Consider the following 19912-nt stretch of genomic DNA (forward strand, 5'->3'; position numbering starts at 1 on the left):
TCTAACAAGTAAAAATTTTACAAATATATTATATAAAAAAAAGCATAATTTATAGTTTTTCTAATTCCGCATGGTACCCTAAATCATGCCAATTAGACCGAACAAAATTAAATTAGACTAAAATTAAAAATTAATCAAAATTTAATTGTTCTTAAATTTGATCAAAATGAGATCGATCAAATCTAATTTTAGCCAAGTAGTTGAAATATGATTAGAATCAAATTTGATCAAAATATTTGATTAAAGAAAATCAAATTAGTTAATTTTATAGTTGTGGACAAAAGTCAAAAATATTTGATTGAAAGGGTAAAACTATAATTTTTTAAAATATGTAGTGAAAATATCTTACTTTTAAAGGGCAAAGCTGTCAAGGATGTTGACCGAAATTAAAAGAATTTATAAAGAAATTATAAATATAACACATTCCGCATTGCTTTACTTGAAAGGATACTCAACTTTTCATGAATGATGAAAACTATATACAAGAACATTGATGCATACACCAACTCCGACACACACATGAAAGAAAACATCTCATTGTTGCTGGTCCATCCTGTTCCGATTTGATTGTGTTACCACACTTATTACTCCTCTCAATCCTATATACGATTAGATATCAAGCATTTATGAATAAAAGACCATGCATTATCCGATTTTATTGTGTTACAATGCTTACCTGATAGTTCTACTTGCTCTCCGGTTAGAGGTAGTTTTGACGTTGTTAGATACTGCCATGCCGTTTGCATTTTCCGAGGTATTACAGAAACTATTATAGGGCTTGAAAGTTGTATACATGCGTGTGTTTCTTGACAAAGTTTTTTAAAACAATTTTCTTAAAAAAATCATCTTTTAGCAATATTATGATGATCATTGTTGAAGAACTAAAAAGAGGTGGATCTATTCGAATTGGCTCTTTGGGGAAGTTTATCAGTAAAATCGAATCCTTATTTAATTCCTCAATATGAATTAAATTTTCTCCTTTGTTATTTTTCAATTAATTTTTTTTAAAAATGTTCTCTGTTCAATCCATTGAAAGTGGTCCAATTAAGTCTTTTCACGAGCATTCTGATACAAAGAATATTACTGATTGAATTTAGACGTAGATAGAACACTCATTAATCTCACACGAGAAAGAGAGAGAGAGAGAGAGATTTTATGTTAAGATAATGATTACGTAGCTTCAAATTTATTTCTTAAGCTTTAAATATATATTTTATTCATAGAAGTTATGCTATTTTTGTAATCGAACACACTTATATTTCACTTTTATTCTAATTATTTTGTGTATAAAACCATATTTTCTTTTTACGAAATAAATCAGATCAAATGTGTCACATGGCTAAATGGAAGACCTACACATTCTCAATCATTATTTTAGTTTGGTAAGTCCCATAATCCCACATCGGGAAAATCAGACTTATTATCTCATATTGGAACTATAAATAAGGACTTAGGTTTTGAAGTCAAATACACCATAAGTAGCACCACAAGAAAAACCTAAGTGTTTGCTTTGGGTTTAAGTTCATACTCAGTTAAATAGTTTGGGCTTATAGTTGAGATTTTTCTTGTTTAGTATTTTCGGATGTTTTATGGCCTAGGAATATCTTCCTAAGGCATTTGTAATAGTCTCTTTTATAGTAGTGATTTGCTCTTTTTTCGTCTGTGGATGAAGGTCATGTAGGTCAAGGTTAATTGACCGAACCACATAAATCTGGTGTTCTTGTCGTTTTTATTCTTTCCGCTTTATTGTCTTTGTCGGGTTACCAAAATTACCCTTTGGTAAATTTTCTAGGACTAGCTCTAATAATTTTCATTCTCAATTCTACCACCAAATATCAAGAAATACATTATAGTCTAATATATACTAAAATGATTTAAAAATTTTGAAATTTATGATCAAAGAATGGAAATTTTTAGCGGCGACATCACAAAAATGTTATGACGCTATTTTTTAGTCATCAAACCGTAATATTTTGATCAAGAACATGATGTGTTGTCGGATTAAATAATTTTATCATGTATCAAAATAATCACGGAGCAAATATAGCTGACATCATTATTACATCAAAATAATCATGGAGCAAATATAGCTGACATCATTATTACATCAAAATAATCATGGAGCATATATCAGCCTTGCTAAACCATTCTCATTGGATGAGATTATTATTGCTCTCGACCAAATGGACCGAACGGCTTCATCGTCTAATTTTACCATGGGTTCTAGAATGAATTAAAAGTCCTGATTCATTAGGTATTAAGTAGCTTTCACAATGATTGTTACATTTTACCTAAAACCCACATGTTGCTCATTCCCAAAAATATCAATGCCACCATGATCATAGATTATAGACCCTTCACCCTTTCTAACATTATTTGCAAAATAATATTCAAGCTCAGCCAATAGACTTAAGGAAATAATATCCGAGAAATTGATTGTACTACAATTAAAGCACATGATACTGTAATAGTGAAAGGATTAGCAATTCTTTTGAAGCCCTAAATATGCTTCAGCTAACATGATCAATTGTGTAAACGGCTATACATACGCATCTGATTCCTAGATAGCAATTCTTGAAGCCCTACATTTTACAGAGCAGGAGGGCTTAAGCAAGATTTGGATATGCTCTGAGTCTGCTGTCTTGACTGATGCTACCCTTCGTACGAGCGCAACTTAACACTTCTGGTCACAATCATCTTTTTTTGTTTTTGGGAAGGCTGATGCGACAGCCCTGTCGAGCAGCTGTAACTCTCTTTCTTCAAGTGCCACTTCATTCTCTTTTTCCCAAAAAAAAAAAACAAAACTGTAGCTGTAGCTCACATATAAGTCCAAATGTACATCTCATTTGAGGCTGCAGTTACAGGTGACTCCCCGTATTGAAGTCATCCACCACAGAGAAGAGATAAGCACATCTACGTGTTCGCCGAAGTGCGTCAAACACGAAAACAGACTCACAAAGTATTTATTTGAATACTTGTATTTATTTGATGGAAACACGTATTTATTTGAATTTGAGTCAAGTAAAATCCAACATGTTTTGAGTATAATTTTTCTATATTAAGTAAAATACAAATCTGATCTTCAAGTTGAATTCCAACATGTTTTCTTTTAGTTAAATATGTTAAATATAATTTATGCACATAAGATGAATACATATCGATTTTTAACTTATTTAAGTTTTAGATTTAAGTCACGAAAATAATCCTTAAATACTTAAAAGTAAGATGGTATATCCCGATCCCACATTGGTGAGAGCTTTTAAGTACGTCCTTTTTTAATTTAAAATTAGCTAATTATTATTTAAATATTTAAATTGGATTCGAGTATATACTTTTAATTAAAATCCAATTGATCTCATTGCTAAATCACAATTGAATTATATAGCGTGATAGATTTATTTCTTCATTATTAATGGGCTAGTAGGAGGAACATAACCTCATACCGGTCCCCTTTCACGTAACCATCATAGTTTCATTGAGACTGATGGGGTTATCATCGTCAACAAAGAACCTTACATGTTAGTCATGGACCACCACGAGGAATACGACCTAAGACTCTATGACAAGGCCATGTAATCTTTTTTTTCATCATAGGAAATTGATAGACGATTGATGAATGACAAAGACGATTGATTGTGGGAAAAATATTTGAGAATTCTATTACTGAAACTTGATTACTACGAACAACAAAATCTATAGATTCCTTGGTTATATCTTAATCTTAACAACAAATCAAAATGAAACTATTGAACTTAATATCTACTTTGATAGGATTTGGAATTCGTCGCTCAGTATTATGCTCAAAATTGGTCCCAAACACCTTCTCTAGCATGAACCCTTTTGTGTTTTAATTTTTCGTTATGTTATGTCATGTTATTTTTTAATTAATTATTTTATATATCCTTGCATATGGCGCAATGTGATTGTAATTAAATATTACAAATAACTATCTCAGGCGACAAAATCCAGACATTGAACATGGCAGTAGGTGTTGCAGTAACATCTTTGTGAGGGGGAAGCCATCTTGAGTAGGTGTTGCGGCAGCATCTTTGTGAGAGGGAAGTCATCTAGAGAAGTTACTAATGGGGATATAAACAGGAATAACTTTTGTATATGAATAAATACTAGAAGACCATAATACGCAGCGGAATTAAATGAAACCATAATCAAATAGAACACCAAGATATATGTGGAAAACTCCTTCAATGTGAAGGGTAAAAACTACGGGGCAAACTAGAGATAATCCACTATGAGAATAATGAATATACAAATCTCAATCTCTTGCCCTAAACCCTAGCAACAATCATAAGAGAATAATTGGGATACAAGGATCACGTCATTACTTACAATATCTAAAACCTTCATAAGTAATCACAGCAAGAGTCTACTATAGATTTGATCTAACCTGAGATGAGAACACTGCTAGATGATTGAGAACAGCCTCTCTGCGTTATCCTTGTCTTCTTCCCTTTCTTTCTCTTCCTTTTCTGCCTTGTTTTTGTTTCTTTTCTTTGGAATCCTGTGGCTGTTCTTTTCTCCCATGTTGCTGCCCTATTTGTGCCTTTTTCTGCCTCCAAAAAATAGCCACCACGCCCCTCTAATGTTAATTAGGGTTAGGTTAAGAGGGGGTGTGGGCTGTGGGCTGCCTAAGCCCACTATGGGCTGAATCTGTGGGTTGCCAGCCCAACAACCTCCCCCTTCAGCCCATAAGAATTCTTTCATCCATAACATTTCTTTGCATACCTCTGTAGCAGCAATATATTCTGCTTCTATGGTGGAGAGAGCAATACACCTTTGCAACCTAGATTGCCATGACACAGCTCCCCCTGTAAAAGTAAGTACATAACCTAAAGTAGACTTTCTCGTATCTATATCTCTTGTCATATTTGCATCTGTGTATCCTGTCAACACATGTGGTCCACCTCCAAAGCTTAAACAAACCTTAGAGCTCCCTTTGAGATATCTAAAAATTCACTTCACTACTGCCCAGTGCTCTTTGCTTGGATTTGCAAGAAATCTACTAGTAACACCAACTGCATATGTGATATCTAGCCTCGTACATACCATTGCATATATTAAACTTTCAACTACTGAAGCATAAGGAATCTTTTGCATTTTCTCCTTCTCCTCATCAGTTGACGGACTATGTTCTGAGCCCAACTTGAAGTGACATGCAAGAGGAGAACCGACTGGTTTTGCATTGCTCATACTGAATCTTTCCAATATCTTCTCGATGTATTTCTCCTGTGACAACCAAATTTTCTTATTTTTCCTGTCACGGGAAATCTGCATACCTAGTATTTGCTTTGCTGGCCCCATGTCCTTCATTGCAAAAGACTCACTCAGTTCCTTCTTTAACCTATCAATTTTAGACATATCTTTTCCAAGAATAAGCATGCCATCAATATAAAGTAAGAGAATAATAAAATCCTCACCAAACCATTTAATGTACACACAATGATCTGAAGCCATTCTTTTGTATCCATTTTCTATCATAAATGAATCAAACTTTCTATACCATTGTCTTGGAGCTTGCTTTAGCCCATACAAGCTCTTCTTCAATTTGCAGACAAAGTTCTCTTTACCTTTAACTTTGAAGCCTTCTAGTTGCTCCATATAAATTTCCTCCTTCAAATCCCCATGAAGGAAAGCTGTCTTCACATCTAACTGCTCAACCTCCAAGTCCTGGCTAGCAGCAATACCTAGAGCAACACGAATAGAAGACATTTTAACAACAGGAGAAAAAATCTCTTCAAAGTCAATACCTTTATTTTGACCAAAGCTTTTCACAACCAATCTAGCTTTGTACTTTGGTTGAGAATAATATTCTTGAGTCTTCAATCTGAAAATCCACTTGTTCTTCAAGGCCTTCATTCCATTTGGTAGTAGCACCAAATCATAAGTGTGGTTCTTTTGAAGAGCATTCATCTCTTCCTGCATAGCAACTAACCACTTCTCTTTCTGCTCACTTTCAACTGCTTCCTGGTAACTCTCTGGTTCACCTACATCAGTAAACATCACATACTCATCTGTAGAGTATCTTCTGGAAGGTTGACGTTGTCTAGAAGATCTTCTCAACCGAGGTTCTGTTGGAACTTGCTCTCCTACTTCTTCTTGCTCAACATGTCCTACATATAGATCAACGTTAGGCTCTACACAATCTTCCTGCACATCTCCCCCATCATCCTGATATACTGGAGGAATAACTGGGTCACAATCTGCTAATCCTTCTGCAGAAGTCTTGGCCGGTGTCTTCTTCATCAAATCTTCAAAGGTTTGTTCCTCAAAGAAGACTACATCTCTACTTCTGAACACCTTCTGCTTTTCTAGATCCCAAAGCCTGTAACCAAAATGATCATGTGAGTAGTCAAGAAAAATACATTCTTTAGTCTTACCATCCAACTTGGACCTCTCATTGTCTTGAATATGTGCAAATGCGTGACAACCAAACACTCTTAAATACTTGTAGGAAACATCTTTCCCTAACCATACATGCTCTGTAATTTCACCATCTAGGGCTGTACATGGTGATAAGTTGATCACATCAACTACAGTACTCAAAGTCTCATCCCAAAACCTTTTGGGTAGCTTGACCTATGAAAGCATACATCTGATCTTTTCCATAATGGTACGGTTCATCCTCTCTGCAATTGCATTATGCTCAGGTGTACCAGGAACTGTCATCTCATGTTGGATCCCATGTGACCTGCAATAGTCCTTAAACAATCTTGTATACTCACCACCATTATCTGATCTTTTGCATTTCAATTTCCTTTCTGTCTCCTTTCAACCCTGGCATGAAACTCTTTGAAGATATTAATTACCTGATCTTTAGTCTTCAAAGCATAGGCCCAAACTTTTCTGGAAAAATCATCTATAAAAGTGACAAAATAAAGTGCATCACTTATACCAAGAATATCAATAGATCCACCATGAGTTTTTGCCCTTAAAGGACCACATACATCTGTATAAACACAGTCTAAGGCATGCATTTTTCTAGACAAAGCAGGACTAGCAAATGAAACTCTATGTTGTTTACCTGCCAAACAATCAAGACAAGGATTCATATGTATATATCTGAGATCTGGTAATATCTCTCTTGGAAAGAGCTTGCAGCCCCTTCTTGCTCATGTGTCCTAGTCACCTATGCCACAACTCCATGCTGAAGTCTTTTTCTATAGCATTTAACTGCTCACCATAAGCTTTAGCCTGTAACCTATACAAAGTATGACATTTCTTTCCATTAGCTATAACAAGAGAACCCTTACTGAGCTTCCATTGCCCATTGTGAAATCTGCTTTCGTAGTGTTCATCATCTAGCCTTCCAACTAAAATTAGATTCAGCCTCAAGTCAACCACATGCCTCACGTCCTTAAGCACCAACTTGCAACCAAGGTTGATCTTTAAATGGATATCACCCATGCCTATGATGTCTACTGTGCCATAGTTACCTATCTTGATAATACCAAAATTTCCAGACCTGTATGTAGTAAAAAACTCCCTCTGTGGTGTAGTATGATAAGAAGCACCTGTGTCAATCACCCACTCAAGATCCTGACACATACAAGAAAAAATATCATCAGAATGAGACAAAATCAAATAATCACCACCCTGCATTGTAGTTGTGATATTATCTTTTGACTCTATAGACTCCACTTTTTTTCCCCTTTTTTTGCTCTTCTTAGGTTACTTACATTGGTTCTTGTAATGTCCTTTCTCACCGCAATTATAGCAAATAATATCTTTTCTTGATCTTGACTTGCTTCTATCCATGCGTGAATTACTTCTAGACTTTGACCTTCCTCTGTTCTCTGAGATAAGTGCCTGTGAATCATTCTGAGATGTTGCCGAACTCTTTCTTCTCAACTCCTCATTCAACAAATTGCTTGTTACTTGACTCATAGTGACAACACCATCTGGCACAGAATTACTGAGGGAAACCACCAATGTCTCCCAACTTTCTTGTAATGAACTGAGAAGCAACAATGCTTGCAACTCATCATCAAGAGACATTTTCATAGAGGATAACTGGTTAGTAATACTTTGCATTTCATTCAAATGTTCAACAATAGAAGCACCCTCTCTATATTTTAGGTTCACAAGTTTTCTGATCAAAAAAGCTTTGTTGCCAGTTGTTTTTCTTTCATAGAGACTTTCCAACTTTTTCCAAAGAGAATATGTAGAAATTTCAGTAGAAACATGGTGAAAGACACTATCATCAAGCCACTGTCTAATAAACCCAATTGTTTTTCGATCTAACCTCTTCCACTCATCATCTGTCATTGTTGTGGGTTTTGCACTATCCCCCTGCAAAGGTTCATACAAATCTTTGCAATACAAGAGATCTTCCATTCTTGGTTTCCATATCATCCAATTGTTTCTATTCAAACTAATCATGCGAGAAACATTACTGGCCTCAATGTTCAAATACAAAAATTAAATCACCAAAACCCTTTGTTCTGATGCCAGTTGATGGGGATATAAATAGGAATAACCTTTGTATATGAACAAATACTAGAAGACCAAAATACGTAACGGAATTAAATGGAACCACAATCAAATAGAACACCAAGATATACGTGGAAAATCCCTTCAATGTAAAGGGTAAAAACCACGGGGCAAACTAGAGATAATATACTATGAGAATAATGAATATACAAATCTCAATCTCTTGCCCTAAACCCTAGCAACAATCACACGAGAATAACTGGAATATAAGGATCACGTCACTGCTTACAATATCTAAAACCTCCCTAAGTAATCACAGCAAGAGTCTACTATAGATTTGATCTAACCTGAGATAAGAACACTACTAGATGATTGAGAACAGCCTCTCTGCGTTGTCCTTATCTTCTTCCCTTTCTTTCTCTTCCATTTCTGCCTTGTTTTCCTCCTTTTCTTTGGAATCCCATGGCTATTTTCTTCTCCCACGTTGCTGCCCTATTTATGCCTTTTTCTGCCTCCAAAACGTAGCCACCACACTCCCCTAATGTTAATTAGGTTTAGGTTAAGAGAGGGGGTGAGCTGTGGGCTACCCAAGCCCACTATGGGCTGAATTTGTGGGCTGCCAGCCCAACAACCTTCCTCTTCAGCTTATACGGGAGGCTGTCTCATGACTCCTCAATATGAAGCCATGCCGACCAACTGTCGGTATATCTCCTATCTTTCTTTTGGTAAAGTTTTTGTCAACATGTCTGTTTCTTTGTCATCTGTGTGAATATTCTGAAGCTGCAATTGCTTCTCTTCAAATACATTTCGAATCTAGTGGTATCTGATATCTATATGCTTTGACTTGGAATAAAACATTGGGTTATTACACAAATGGATGACACTCTGGCTGTCACAATGCACCACATAATTTTCCTGTTTTAGCCCCAATTCTTGTAAAAATTCTTTCATCCATAACATTTCTTTGCATATCTCTGTAGTAGCAATATATTCTGCTTCTGTGGTGGAGAGAGCAATACACCTTTGCAACCTGGATTACCATGACACAGCTCCCCCTGCAAAAGTATGTACAAAACCTGAAGTAGACTTTCTCGTATCTATATCTCTTGCCATATCTGTATCTATATAACTTGTCAACACATGTGGTCCACCTTCAAAGCTTAAACAAACCTTAGAGCTCCCTCTGAGATATCTAAAAATCCACTTCACTACTGCCCAGTGCTCTTTGCTTGGATTTGCAAGAAATCTACTAGTAACACCAACTGCATATGCGATGTCTGGCTTCGTACATACCATTGCATACATTAAACTTCCAACTACTGAAGCATAAGGAACCTTTTGCATTTTCTCCTTCTCCTCATCACTTGACGGACTTTGTTCTGAGCACAACTTGAAGTGACCTGCAAGAGGAGAACCAACTGGCTTTGCATTGCTCATACTGAATCTTTCCAATATCTTCTCGATGTATTTCTCCTGTGACAACCAAATCTTCTTATTTTTCCTATCACGGGAAATTTGCATACCTAGTATTTGCTTTGCTGGCCCCATGTCCTTCATTGCAAAAGACTTAATTAGCTCCTTCAATCTGTCAATTTTAGACATATCTTTCCCAAGAATAAGTATGTCATCAACATAAATTAAGAGAATAATAAAATCCTCACCAAATGCACAATGATCTGAAGCCGTTCTTTTGTATCCATTTTCTATCATAAATGAATCAAACTTTCTGTACCACTGTCTTGGAGCTTACTTTAGCCCATACAAGCTCTTCTTCAATTTGTAGACAAAGTTCTCTTTACCTTTAACTTTGAAGCCTTCTGGTTGCTCCATATAAATTTTCTCCTCCAAATCCCCATGAAGGAAAGCTGTCTTCACATCTAACTGCCCAACCTCCAAGTCCTGGCTAGTAGCAATACCAAGAGCAACACGAATAGAAGACATTTTCTTGCTTAACATGTCCTGCAGGTAGATCAACATCAGGCTCTACACTATCTTCCTGCACATCTCCCCCATCACCGTGATACACTGGAGGAATAATTGGGTCACAATCTCAAATCTTCAAAAGTTTGATCCTCAAAGAAGACTACATCTCTGCTTCTAAACACCTTCTGCTTTTCTGGATCCCAAAGCTCGTAACCAAAATAATCATGTGAGTAACCAAGAAAAATACATTCTTTAGTCTTACCATCCAGCTTGGACCTCTCATTATTTGGAACATGTGCAAATGCACGATAACTAAACATTCTCAAATACTTATAGGAAACATCTTTCCCTAACCATACATGCTCTGCAACATCACCATCTAGGGTCGTACATGGTGATAAGTTGATCACATCAACTGCAGTCCTCAAAGCCTCATCCCAAAACCTTTTGGGTAGCTTGGCCTGTGAAAGCATACATTTGATCTTTTCCATGATGGTGTGGTTCATCCTCTCTGCAATTGCATTATGCTGAGGTGTACCAGGAACTATCATCTCATGTTGGATCCCATGTGACCTGCAATAGTTATTAAACAATCCTATATACTCACAACCATTATCTGGTCTTATGCATTTTAATTTCTTTTCTATCTCGCTTTCAACCCTAGCATGAAACTCTTTGAAGACATTAATTACCTGATCTTTAGTCTTCAAAGCATAGGCCCAAACTTTCTTAGAAAAATCATCTATAAAAGTGACAAAATAAAGTACACCACTTATACCAAGAACATTAACAGATCCACTATGAGTTTTTGTCCTCAAAGGACCACATACATCTTTATAAACATGGTCTAAGACATGCATTTTTCTAGACAAAGTAGGACTAGCAAATGAAACTCTATGTTGTTTACCTGCCAAACAATCAATACAAGGGTTTAGATATATACCTTTGAGGTCTGGTAATATCTCTCTCTTTCTTGGAAAGAGCTTGCAGCCCCTTCTCGCTCATGTGTCCCAGTCGCCTATGCCACAACTCCATGCTGAAGTCTTTTTCTGTAGCATTTAATTGCTCACGATAAGCTTTAGCCTGCAACATATACAAAGTATTACATTTCTTTCCATTAGCTATAACAAGAGAACCCTTACTGAGCTTCCATTGCCCTTTGTGAAATCTGCTATCATAGTCTTCATCATCTAGCCTTCCAACTGAAATTAGATTCAGCCTCAAGTCAACCACATGCCTCACATCCTTAAGCACCAACTTGCAGCCAAGGTTGGTCTTTAAATGGATATCACCCATGCCTATGGTGTCTGTTGTGCCATAGTTGCCCATCTTAACAACACCAAAATTTCCAGACCTGTATGTAGCAAAAAACTTCCTCCGTGGTGTAGCATGATAAGAAGCACCTGTGTCAATCACCCACTCAAGATCCTGACACATACAAGAAAAAATATCATCAGAAGGAGACAAAATCAAATAATCACCACCCTGCACTGTAGCTGTAGTATTATCCTTTGACTCTATAGACTCTACTTCTTTTCCCTTTTTCTTATTCTTCTTAGGTTGCTTACATTGGTTCTTGTAATGTCCTTTCTCACCATAGTTATAGCAAACAATATCTTTTCTTGATCTTGACTTGCTCCTACCCATACGTGAACTGCTTCTAGACTTTGACCTTCCTTTGTTTTTAGAGATAAGTGCCTGTGAATCATTCTGAGATGTTGCCGAACTCTTTCTTCTCAGCTCCTCAATCAACAAACTGTTTGTTACTTGAGTCATAGTGACAACACCATCTGGCGCAGAATTACTGAGGGAAACCGCCAGTGTCTCCCAACTTTCTGGTAATGAACTGAGGAGTAACAATGCTTGTAACTCATCATCAAGAGACATTTTTATAGAGGATAACTGGTTAGTAATACTTTACATTTCATTCAAATGTTCAGCAATAGAAGCACTCTCTCTATATTTTAGGTTCACAAGTTTTCTGATCAAAAAAGCTTTGTTGCCAGCTGTTTTTCTTTCATAGAAACTTTCCAACTTTTTCCAATGAGAATATGCAGAAATTTCAGTAGAAACATGGTGAAAGACACTATCATCAAGCCACTGTCTAATAAAACAAATTGTTTTTCGATCTAACCTCTTCCACTCATCATCTGTCATAGTTGTAGGTTTTGCACTATCCCAAGAGATCTTCCATTCTTGGTTTTCGTATCATCCAATTGTTTCCATTTAAACTAATCATGCGAGAAACATTACTAGCCTCCATGTTCAAATACAAAATTAAATCACCAAAACCCCTTGCTCTGATACATGTTGATGGGGATATAAAGAGGAATAACCTTTGTATATGAACAAATACTAGAAGTCCACAATATGCAGCGGAATTAAATGGAAGCACAATCAAATAGAACACTAAGATATATGTGGAAAACCCCTTCAATGTGAAGAGTAAAAATCACGGGGCAAACTAGAGATAATCCACTATGAGAATAATGAATATACAAATCTCAATCTTTTGCCCTAAACCCTAGCAACAATCACAAGAGAATACCTGAGATACAAGGATCACGTCATTGTCCACAATATCTAAAACCTCCCCAAGTAATCACAGTAAGAATCTACTATAGATTTGATCTAACCTGAGATGAGAACACTGCTAGATAATTGAGAACAGCCTCTCTGCGTTGTCCTTGTCTTCTTCCCTTTCTTTCTCTTCATTTTCTGCCTTATTTTCCTCCTTTTCTTTGAAATCCTATGGCTATTTTCTTCTCCTACGTTGCTGCCCTATTTACGCTTTTTTCTGTCTCTAAAACGTAACCACCACACCTCCCTAATGTTAATTAAGGTTAGATTAGGAAAGGAGATGAGCTGTGAACTACCCAAACCCACTATAAGCTGAATTTATGGGCTGCTAACCCAAGAAGTTCAGCTGCTAACACAATTATCTTTTTTTTTTGTTTTTGGAAAGGCTAATGAATGCGACAGCCGAGCAGCTGTAACTCTCTTTCTTAAGTGCTAATTCATTCTCTTTTTCCAAAAACAAAAACAAAACTGTTGCTGTAGCTCACATTATGTCCAAATGTACCTCTTATTTGAGGCTGCATTGAGGCTGCATTTACAGGTGACTCCCCCACCACAGAGAAGAGATAAGCACATCCACGTGTTCGCGGAAGGGCGTCAAACACGAAAACAAACTCACAAAGTATTTATTTGAATACTTGTATTTATTTGATGGAAACACGTATTTATTTGAATTTGAGTCAAGTAAAATCCAACATGTTTTGAGTATAATTTTTCTATATTAAGTAAAATCCAAAACGTTCGATGAATACCACTTGATCCGAGCGTTTGTGAGACTACTTTATCATGTTGTACCACTTGAGGATATCAGATTAGTTGATAACAAAACGTTCAATCAATAGTATATACGCAGCAGATTTAGATGATCTAGTAGTACGTACACTCAGATTTAGATAATCTCCAAAACATTCAATGATATTAGTATGTACACAGCAGCTTAGCTGATAACAAACCTGACGATTAATAGTAAGGCCATGAAATCAAATCCCGCTTGCCGGTAACAAAAAAAAAAGAAATACTCTATTGGATCTACATTGCTTAGGTCATACATCCTTGGGTTTCATAATGATGGCATAAATATATCATTATAGATTCGAATAATTCGCTAAGCATGTGCGAGCATCGACATGTGGGCCATCAACTTCCAAATCCTTTCATCTAAAAATCTCATGTGAACTTTTTTTTTTTTTTTTGTATGTTAACATATTTATATCAAAGAGACGATCTCTCTTTGAAATTAGTAATTGCTGCTTTAGTACTATGCCGTGCAACCAACCACACACATCCACATCTGGGAAAAATATTTGAGAATTCTATTACTGAAACTTGATTACTCCGAACAACAAAATCTATAGATTCCTTGGTTATATCTTAATCTTAAAAACAAATCAAAATGAAACTATTGATCTTAATATCTACTTTGATAGGATTTGGAATTCCTCACTCAGTCTTATGCTCAAAATTGGTCCCAAACACCTTCTCTAGCATGAACCCTTTTGTGTTTTAATTTTTCGTTATGTTATGTCATGTTATTTTTTTAATTTATTATTTTATAAAATGAGAATTATTTCGTCGATTAATCAAATTGGAGGTTTGATGATTGAATAAAGATGAAGCATCCCAAAATGAACCACATTATTTGTTGTAGATTGATGAAGAATATGTAGATAGGTTTTGAAAGAAATTTAACCCTTTAAAGTAAAAAAGAGTTCAATTAATACACACATGGAAAAAATGTTAAAAGTTAAACTAAAGTTTATATAATATTATTTATAGTTTGAGAGTGAGTAGACTGATATGATGAGTTTCACACTGTTTAGAGTTTATTATAAAACTTAAGTTAATATACGATTATATACATGATTTATAGTTCTATTACGAGAGTGAGAGCAAGGGTGATGGATGCAAAACTAATTATATCTCGTCTTTTTCCTATATTATTAGAAGCAAAACTAATCATAGGACGTCAATTAAAGATGATGGATAAGCTAAAACATAAGCCAATAAAAAAGGAGCGTACAATCCCTGATGACTCATTCGTTATCTTCTTTCTCATAAAACGTGTTACTTACGAAACCAAACCAGATTTAAGACTATAAATTGCTACACAAGGTTGCAGGCTCTCGCCATCCTCTCATCACTTGCATCCAGATCAGAATGGAGAACGTAATTTCGCAGCCACACGTTCCAGGTGATGAAGTGGTGATTCGCAAGTCTGTAAGCTACCATCCCACCGTTTGGGGTGATTACTTTATCTTACAGGCCCAGTCCTCCCCCAGTACACAGGCATGTATATACACATATATCTCACATATGTTCTAAGTTTTAGGCAAGAAACTCTCCGAGAACGAATGGTGTCAATGTTTCATTAACATGAAAAATGTGCGCATGTTACTTTCTTTCGGTTTTGTTGGTTGAACAATTAATTGCTATGCTATGGAGGATGCAGGAGTGCGATGCAAGGATGCAAGAGAGAGCAGCAGAACTGATGGAGCAGGTAAGAAGCATGTTCAAGGACACTACCGACATCTTGCATACTATGGACTTGGTCGATTCAATCCAGCTTCTTGGATTGAGTTATCACTTCGAGAAAGAAATAAGTGAAGCATTAAACCGAGTCCATGATGCCGATTTTAACGATCATGGTCTCTACGATACTGCTCTCCGGTTTCGCCTGCTGAGACAACAAGGGTATCATGTGACCCCTGGTAATATGCTCTTACGTTTCCTTGGAGTAGATGTATTTGTATGTTTTATCTATAATTATGTTTGCAAAAGTAATATTTACATATATTACTTTTGCAAACATAATACATATATATAAATACATATATATATATATATGTATATATATATATATGTATATATATATATATATACATATATATATATATATATACATATATATATATATATACATATATATATTAATTCCAAAACAATACGATCTTCTTTAATCATCTTTTATTTAATTCAATCATAGAGGTTGGCAGTACCAAAAATATTTTCTCCGGTAAAATAGACATAAAAATCACACACAAAAGTCATTGTATTGATTATCACGTAATCACTTAAAACAGTAAATTAATTTTGATAATATGACTGTATGTTTTTTTTTTCTCAAAACCAAAACTCTATGTATTTCTGTAGTTGTCTTTAACAAGTTCAAAGATGAGGGAGGGAGTTTCATGTCTACCTTGGGGAGTGATGTGAAAGGACTGTTAAGCTTGTACAACGCAGCCTATCTTGGGACTCATGGGGAGATCATTCTTGATGAAGCCATCTCTTTTACGAGGAATAGCCTAGTGTCTGCATTAGCTGATCTTAAACCACCATTAACAACGCAAGTGTCTCTTGACCTCGAGACACCTCTCTGTAGAAGAATGAGAAGGCTCCTGGCAAGAGATTACATCTCTATATACCAAGAGGATGCCACACGAGTTGATGCCATCCTGGAGTTTGCAAAGTTGGACTTCAATTTGTTGCAATCTCTTCATCGCGAGGAACTTAAGAACATCACCAAGTAAGCTCCTCCTCACTTTTGAATTCCCTGGAGCTATATTTCTTCTGGAATTTTATAAAGAAAAAAAGATACAATCAAGTTGCAAATGTAAACAAGCGAAGGCTAATTGCTGAGTTTGGTTCCTCCTCCCATCAAACATTAATTGATATGTAATCATTTTGATTTGTGAACTACTTGAAGGTGGTGGAATGATTTAGCCTCCTAAAAAAATCTCAGTTTTGCTCGAGATAGATCGGTGGAATGCTATTTCTGGATCCTGGGGGTATACTTTGAGCCCTACTATTCTCGTGCACGAGTGATAACGACCAAGGTGATTGCCCTTACTTCAATTCTAGACGACATATATGATGTCTATAGCACATTGGAGGAGAGTCAACGACTAACTGAGGCAATTCAAAGGTTCGTAAATCTTATATCGATGGACAGATTACCTTTTACTATCATGGCTCAATAGATGATAACAAAAAGTGCCATTGATAATATCACATAAGAAAATAAAATATCACATAATAGTTTTAGTCATTGTGTATAGCAAAATAACAATATGTATGTTTATGTTCTATTTTTCTAAAGATGGTGAAACTAATACATATGCAGGTGGGACGTGAAGATTATTCATCAATTACCAGAGTACATGAAAGATTATTATCTAAAGCTAATGCACACCTTTGAAGAGTTTGAAGATTTATTGGCTTCCAGTGAGAAATATCGTATAACCTATCTAAAGGAAGCGGTGAGTGATGAGATTATAAGGTTCTTATTATTTTCACTTTTATTAATTAGCATTACATAAGTAATAAACGAATCCACTAATGGCCAATATAAAGAATAAGCGTTTGAGATGAGACAGTATTGAACTTAGATTGTCCCACTTATAGACGTTACTCATGCATTACAAACATTAAGGAATGGTTTTGTTTTACTTGTGTACAGATGAAAGATTTATCTGAAGCTTATTTTGAGGAATCCAAATGGAGAGATCAACATTACGTACCAACTTTGGAAGAACATCTACATGTTTCCCTCATCAGTTCAGGATATCCTACGCTCCAATGTGCTTCTTTCGTTGGAATGGGAGAAATAGCAACTAAGGAGGCATTTCAATGGATTACTAGTTTCCCAAAGATTGTCCAAGCTTCTGCAATAATTTGTCGTATCATGAATGACATTACTTCACATGAGGTATGGTCATAATATAATCTCCTGTGTTTTATATCATATAAACATTTTTCATAGTAAATTTTGCACTGATTTCTGTCATAGTAGAAATATGATGACACAAAAAAAAGAAAAATAAAATAACATACATTCTCCGATTAGATGAGATGGACCATAATTGAGGTTTAATAGGTAATCTCCAAAGTTGTCTTCAATATTCCTTCTATTTATCTCCTCAAAAGCATTTCTTATCTCACTCAATTGCATTATCAAAGTTTTGCTGAACTCCTTAAATGATTTTATATTAAGAAATCTAGTACAAACAAAAAAACCCCGTTCGTAAGCTTCCACATCTGTAGATTCCCAAATTCCTTTCATCTATACCTTATTATTGATAATAGTCTATCAATTTGTTTTAATATAATGAACATGTAAATCCTCAAAGGATCCGTTAGAATTTAGTTTGTAGATCATTAATCCTCTTTTTTCATGAAATTTACAGTTGGAACAAACTAGGGAACATGTTGCCTCCACAGTCCAATGCTACATGAAAGAATATGGAACAGATGTGCATGTGGCATGTAAGAAGCTCCAAGTTCTAGTTGATGATGCATGGAAGGATATAAATGAAGAGTGCCTCAATCAAACTGCATTCCCTGTTGCTTTACTTCAAAGGATTGTTAATTTTTCACGAATGATGGAAAATATATATAAGTACATCGATGGATACACCAACTCCTCTACGAAGACAAAGGAATATATCTCTTTGTTACTTGTACATCCTGTTCCACTTTGATTGTATGACGATGCTTGCTTCTTCTATGAATCATTTATTCTGAAATATATGTAAGCCTTTGTAAATGAATGTGTATTGTACTATGCTTGCTTCTTCTACGAATCCTTTATTCTGAAATATATGTAAGCCTTTGTAAATGAACGTGTATTGTACTGGGAAGCTGAAGCTAGTATTATCCATGGAAAACAGAAATCTTTGCTTAACAGTAGTTCAAAGCAATTTGCAAGTTGCTGGTATGTGTTACAAAATTATATTAGCTATTTGCAATTTTCACTCTTTTCAGTCTTGCCAACTTAAGAAAGGCTCTTGAAGCTGCTATGCTAAATAGAGTGTAGGGATGGTGAGGTTGGGTTTTGTAGATGCCTACATCAGATATCAAGATACTTCTTAGTTAAGTTTGGGATGATTACAATTCGGAAACATATATATTCAAGCTACATTTTGGATAAGTTAGTGATATCATATGTTGGACACTATCAGAAGATTTGGCCATGTCATTAGCGAGAACAAATGCTACTATCTCTTGAAAATCTTGTAAACAGAACAAGCAATGGGGTCGAAAACAAGATAATTCATAGCCCTCCATATTCACCAAAGACCAATATCATTTAGAACCCACAAGGTTTGACCATCAGAATTGGGACACTGCACCCCCCTCTGTAGAAGATTTAGAGAGTTGCCATAATTTAATAGGAAAGACGCACAGAAAGAAGTGATTAATGGTTTCTGCTTTAGATTGACAAAAGGGCAAGTAGTAGCATTACTGCACACTCTTAGTTGAGACGATCAATGAGAGGTGGCGGTGCAAAAGTTTCCAACAAAAAAATTTAACCTGAGGCAGCACGGGAAGCTTCCACAAACAATAAAACTAGTCCATGTTAGGATCAATCATTCCAACTGAGAAGCAAGAAAATGATAGGCAGACTTAGCAGAACAAACCCTCTTATTATCTAGCTTCTAAAACTAAAAATTATCATGTGATATATGGATTAACAATGAGATTAGAACCACCAAAGATCTATCACTAGCATGTATATTGCTGAAAGCATGCTTGAATGGACTACGAGAATCTAAAATATAGTTATCTTTGAAAACATCAACAATAGAAATATCACCAAAAAATTTAGTGAACTCTCCTCTTAAACTTTCAAGAGCGAGAAGAAACAAACCGGATTCTAGCTTTGCCATAATAATTTTGAATATTCCAAGGAAAAATCACGGCATATTTAGTTCTAACCATTTTATCTCATATACTATCAATGATGGAAAGATATTGGTCTCTGTTGGGCTTGAAGTGTATATTTCATAATAAAGGTTATCAGTCCCAAGACGTAGCATATCTAGAAAGAATATCACTATACTAATCCCTTGAAAGAATGTGCATACCCTTGGAAGAACCACAATCAACCCAGAAAGTATCTAGGATTGCTAATAATATTATTCCAAATATCATTATCCATCCAAGAGTTGCTTAAGCTGCATCTTGT

At 35.6% G+C, this 19912-nt stretch overlaps 1 pseudogene; it reads left to right on the forward strand.

Annotated features, from left to right (window-relative positions):
* The first annotated feature begins 15094 nt into the window (after positions 1 to 15094).
* On the forward strand, positions 15095 to 18585 carry LOC135666552 (alpha-humulene synthase-like; annotated as a pseudogene).
* The last annotated feature ends 1327 nt before the right edge of the window (positions 18586 to 19912 follow it).

Source organism: Musa acuminata, unplaced genomic scaffold, assembly GCF_036884655.1.
Source record: "Musa acuminata AAA Group cultivar baxijiao unplaced genomic scaffold, Cavendish_Baxijiao_AAA HiC_scaffold_1108, whole genome shotgun sequence".
Taxonomy (NCBI): Eukaryota; Viridiplantae; Streptophyta; class Magnoliopsida; order Zingiberales; family Musaceae; genus Musa; species Musa acuminata.